The 6,000-nt window shown below is 40.1% G+C and overlaps 1 protein-coding gene across 1 annotated transcript in view; it reads left to right on the top strand.

Annotated features, from left to right (window-relative positions):
* Nucleotides 1-3,434: 3,434 nt before the first annotated feature.
* LOC127619093 (plexin-A1-like) overlaps nucleotides 3,435-6,000 on the top strand; it is a 245,080-nt gene continuing 242,514 nt past the window's right edge. Inside the window, exon 1 of the mRNA XM_052091844.1 lies at nucleotides 3,435-3,525. The gene's annotated coding sequence lies outside the window, so the exon portion shown is untranslated. The remainder of the gene's footprint in view (nucleotides 3,526-6,000) is intronic.

Genomic DNA, 6,000 nt, shown 5'->3' with positions numbered 1-6,000 from the left:
CATGCCTCAGCACCCACGATAGTCGAATATATATCGATGTCGAGGGCACGAAGACACAGGAAGTATAAGGTTTCCTTAGAGAGCTCATAATGTAGGACATCAAAGAAAGGAAGGGACTGATGAGGCATTCCCTTCCCTTGGCCACCAGACAGAAATCTTTCCTCCAACTTGGAGCGTTTGGTGGGTCTCTTGTTCGCGCGGCCAGTCTAATTAAAGCCTGGACACCGCATGAGTAATCACCTCGAGTAATTCCTCCGATGATTTATTTTCATGCCCGGAATGCTCGGAGGTGGGTAACTCGAAGTCCGCAGACTCAAGAGATTCATGGTCCCCCTCATGAACAGAAGAGGCGCCGGAGCACGCTTCAGGATCATGGGAAGGATCAGCCGGATCTGGGGAGAGAACAAGTGATAGGGACGGACCTGTCTCTCGCTCCTCAGCCAGATCCATATGAGAGCCCCACGATGGAATTGTGGGCGCTGACTCTCGGAAGTAAGCAAGACAAGTGCGAAGCATTTTGACTGAGAACAGATCACAATGCTCGCATCTGCCCCGCCCCAATGCAAGAGCAGCATGCTCTTCCCCCAAACATACAAAACAAACTGATGCGTGTCCCTCTCAGCCATAGAGTGTAAACAAGGGAACACAAACCGCTTGCTCTGTCTTTCAGTCATTTTCTTTTTTTTTGAGAAAAGAGAAAGGTTTCTGCGCACTGCCTAACAAAATCTAACTCCTAACAGAGGAGTGTAGAAAGTTTCTGACAGGCTCATGAAGCACACACACAGAGTGATCTGAAGACAATAGATCTGACGATGCACCAGTGACACATCTATTTATAGCCCTGCTACAGGTGCATCCAATGGTGTCACCAGCAGGGGCTATAAATTCTGGTCAATTTCATTGACATGTTGCACACATATTCACAGCTGGTCACACCTAAATTTGTTCCCAAAGCGCTAAGTCAGCGCAGCATCAAAGTGTAGCTTTTTGACAGGGAATAGGCGAGTTTGTTATGGTTCTTCGTAAAAAAAGGGATCCAATCACAACTGATTTCCGGGAAAGGGAAACAGCAAGTGCCCACCCGTTGGCTGACAAAATTAAAAGGTGTTTGCTAGAGAAAAGTTTTAAGAATAATTTTGCTCGCACAACAGAGGGTTTCTTCGCGCACGAGTTTGTATTGCATGCGCAGGAGATTTTTTGTGCACAAGGGTTTAAAACGAGCACACAAGTTCTTCCTTTTTCCTCACAATGCTTTAATCTATCAGGCGTGATTGATTTACCACCATTCCCAGAGTACCTCAATCTGATGCTCATTGATGCTGTTATTTTTACTCTTCTCATCATATTCTAAAAAAAATATGTGTACCATATAAAAAATTTACATACTGTATATTGTCACCAACACAATATATGAACTTTATTATAATTTCTTGTTACTTTTTGGTGAGAACGCATCTTCCAAGACATAAAAAGGACATAAACTTTTATTTGCTGTAAACAGCTTCAAACTAAATTCAAGTGAAGATGATACATGTGCCAGAAAGCCTACAATGCACTGAAGGACATTGTCAGACTAATAAAAAAACATGTAAGCAATGCAATGCTATAGAGGTTTGAATAAAATTCCATCTGAAATTAATTTGTTTATATATTTAAGATTTGACTGTCCTGACAGCCTTGTATGTGCATTCATGCTCTGTCTTCAGTCTAGCACTGGATTTGCCAGTGGGTGTGCAAGTTTGATCCTGAATCCAGAGTGTTTATCAGAGAATTTTCTTTTTCATTCTGCAGAAGGTTTCTGGAGACTGCAAAGCTCAGGGGGTGGCCAAACACACTGTGACATGAGAATATGTTTGTAATCTTTGTAAAGGTCTGAGACTTGTCAAACAAGCACATGATCTCATTGTGAGCTAATGATGTACGGTGCCATTTTGTTGTTATCTACAGTAAAAAGCTTTCGTACTGTTTTTTGGATCTTTTAAAACAAAGGTGTTGTATGGGCAATTTTCAACTATTGACAAGACATTAAAGAAGCAAAATATTTTTGTGGCTTAATTAGTTATAAAATTCAGACAATAAAACCGTCAGTTTTCTGTTTGAATATACAGTGCAATTAATAGCATCTTATTTATATTTATTCTCCTATATTGTGCATTCTCTGCATAAACCACCATCTCCATTGTAAAAGGTTCACCTTATTAAAGCAGGCATCACTACTTCATGCACAGTTGTTATTTTTCTCAGAAAATACACACACTGAGCACTTTATTAGGAACACTATGGTCCAAATAAAGTGCCTGACGTGGTCCTCTGTTGTCGTAGCTTATCTGCCTCAGGGTTTGACATGTTGTGTATTCTGAGATGCTATTGTGCTCACCACAATTGTACAGAATGGTTTTCTTAGTTACCATAGCCTTTATGTCAGCTTCAACCAGTCTGGCCATTCTCCGCTGACCTCTCTCATCAACAAGGTGTTTCCGTCCGCAGATCTGCTGCTCACTGGATGTTTTTGGCACCATTCTAAGTAAATTCTAGAGACTGTTGTATGTGAAAATCCCAGGAGATCAGCAGTTACAGAAATACTTAAACCAGCCCGTCTGGCACCAACAAACATGACACGTCGAAATCACTGAGAATAAATTTTTTCCCCATTCTGATTGTTGATGTGAAATGAACTGAAGTTCTTGACCTGTATTTGCCTGATTTTATGCATTACACTGCTGCCACATGATTGGCTGATTAGATACTCACATGAATAAGTAAGTTTACAGGTATTCTTTTAAAGTGCTCAATGAGTGAATATCACTATGTCCCAAAATAAAAACAATAAGGATGTTTTATATATGTCATCAGCTCACATACAAGAAGCAAACTAGTTTTTGTGGCTTGATTAGTTCTAAAATTCAGATGATAATATTGACAGTTTTCAGATAGTATATTGTGTAGTATATTCTCTAATTATTCTCCAACATTGTGCATTCTGTGCATAAATCACCATCACTGTTGTAAAAAGATCCACGTTATAAAGGCAGGCATCTCTATTTCATGCACAGCTCTGATTTTAATCTGAAAATATGTACTGTAAGAATCCCCCCAAAAAATAAAAAAATAAGGGTGTTTTATATCTGCTTATAGCTTGTGAGCCATCGGCAAAAAGACAAAAAGACGTCTCAGTAATTGTAATACATGTGCTCACATACAACGAAAGGTGGTGCAACGGTAGCCTATTCAAGAAGACTAGACTTACTGTATATTTCATAAATCTTTACAGGCTCAAGCGCGCTCATCGTCGCCGCCTAGGTGCGACGCGAGATAAATGTCTCTGGCAGCGCGTTCCTTGAGACTCACAACGAGGCTGTGTCGAGAGCGCGGAGCGCGGACCGCATTCCTCCTCATTCATGCTGTGCTGAGACTTCGCACTCGGAAAGTGAGAGCGGAGCTTTACACACTGCTGCCGAGAAAATGTACGCAAGTTTGAGATTTTACGCATGGCAAGGATAATAAACCAAGGCATCAAAAGCACAAGTAAGTAACCTCGGATCTTTACGCACAGGCGGGAATTTTTTTAATACAGTTTTGTTTTGGGAAAACGCAATTTTTCTCAGTTCGCGGTGTCTGGAGCAACTACATTCCTTTCTGTCGATGCTTCGTTTAAGTGCGCTGTTTTCCTCTGCATTCATTTGTGTAATATTGATTGCGGTGTAACAGCCAAGGAGAGCTTTATAGCCTATGCATTTTATATGCGGTTTTGTAACCTCGCTGTCTATTAACTGACGCATTAAACACAAGCTGAGATCTGCATTGTGCAGCAATAGTGAATGAGACTGTTAGACTAACTTGGTTAGATTCCCTGTGGTTTAATTGCGTTACCGAAACAAGTAACAAACAGGTTATTTGGACAGCGGGGTGTTGGTTGTAAGGCTTCTGGTATTTAAGGCGAGCTGAATTGTAAACCATGCATTTATTGGAGAGCTGTTTACCTGCACTACTGCATATCGCACTTTTAGGCAAACCGGCACTCCTGCATATAGGGAGAGGTGTTTGATGTTTTTAAACATGAACTGTCTCAATTGTTTAGTTTATTTTTTCTACTATATTTTTCAGTCTCATTGAGTGTGTGGGTTGGCAATTCAGTTGGGAATTCAGGAAATATTGGAATTAGGTTAGAACTGTTGGGGTAGCCTACATGAGAAAGGCAGCGTGCGAAATCTAACATTAGACAATTATCTTAACAGAAGCACTAGTGTAATAGTCCAATAAACAGACAATTGCAATTTCGAGTGTGATTATTCTTCATAGCATTCACATATAAAGAGTGTTTCAACTGAATTCATTAAAGTCTCAGATTGTAGGCTATGCTTTGAAATCGATTAAATTATATATTTTGTTCAGCAGACGAAGCACTGCTTTAACATATTAGTGAGACAAGCAAGTGTTTGGCAGTCTACGGTTCTGTATCGCGTGTTTGAATGTTGTGTGAAAATGCATGTCAGTGTTCATTCACTGGATCGTCTGCTTTCAATATAATACATTTTTTTGTGTAGTTGAAGATTTTGACGTAGCCGAGCGTGTTTTGTCCTTAACAATGGTTTCGAAAACAAATTAGAACTGTACCGGGTCTGTTTTATCAATGTTTTGAGCTCCCTCACTCGGCATTCATATGTTTCTTATACTGTATGGTGGGTATGATATGAGCTTTATTTCGCAAAGAATACGTTCCTTCGACAGGAATTGTGCTGTTGTTTGGAGAACTCCGCGTAAACTCGTTCCATAGAACTCTTAACCGTTAACGAAATTTGGTCGTTTTAACTTGCACACTTAGTCAGCACCAGAACACTCGCAACTAGCCTGAATGATTTTCCTGTGTGTAAATAGAGCATACTACTGTGAGAGTGTGTAATGTGTCTGTGTTTTTTTAATTAAAAGAAACCCCATCATGTTTCACGAGGATTGTTTTTCTAGTAGGTATAAATACGTACCGTCATAGCGGTGCAATTCCATTTCAGGTAAATTCTTAAATGACGTGCTTTGTCACAATTTTGCGTTCTTTAATTTTGAGAGGAACAGAATTCTAGAATGGATTTCCCGCGCTCTCCTCCTGTCTCCCCATCTTCACGCGACTCCCGCCGCTCCGCCTTTCTCAACAGGAGTCTTTCTTTATAATCGGGTGTAGACACAAACTAGACTCTCTGGTACATTTTAAACGAAAATAGCATAACTAAATACGAAAGTATAGGCTTTAAACACTTCCTTTTTAATTATTTATGTCATTGCTGTAGTAAAAAAATATAATTATTTTTACATTTTTAAGGTAGGCCTACAGCTAGCGTTTCGGTTCTGTTATCACGACTTATAACTTAACCACCGATGTCACAGGTAGATTGGTGGAGTTTGTGTTATGAAGCGACGTTCGAGCATCAATCTTAGGCCTACATCGTTATTTGCGTCAACGTCCACCTTTATCTCAAGCTGTTTGAGCCGTTATGTTCGACAGACTCCGGCCTTTGCCGTGATTGACGGAGGTTTTAAATATCCCTGACATCCTTACCTTCGAGCTTGTCAGTACCAACCTACTCTCGAGTCTCGCTCCCTGTCTGGAGTGGGCAGTTGGCTGTTTTTAAAGCTCCAGTACCCACTCTACATCAGGAGCCGCTGCGTGACAGCCAGTTTTGGCGCCAAATATCGTCTGTTACACAACGTCACAATAGAAGCATGATTGACATTGACAGCATATTGATTAAATTGCCAAGTAATAATCTTCTTGCCAGCATTTCTCCTTCATATTTATCTGCATACTTAATTTTCCCACTCAGCAAACTTTTGAGTATGCCTGAAGAACATGAGTAATGCATGTGTAGTTTCTCATTTCTTGTCATTTTTAGTTTCTTTCACTATCAGTTTCTAGGACAGACAGTGATAGGTTTTTGATTGAGTTGATCATAAAACACAAGTTATTTAATTTACTCTTCCAATTCATTATCAGCTCTTTCTGTACTTCAA

This window comes from Xyrauchen texanus, chromosome 25 (genome assembly GCF_025860055.1).
Source record: "Xyrauchen texanus isolate HMW12.3.18 chromosome 25, RBS_HiC_50CHRs, whole genome shotgun sequence".
Lineage (NCBI taxonomy): Eukaryota > Metazoa > Chordata > Actinopteri > Cypriniformes > Catostomidae > Xyrauchen > Xyrauchen texanus.
Note: the sequence above shows the minus strand (reverse complement) of the source record. Positions and strands in the feature narration are given on the sequence as shown.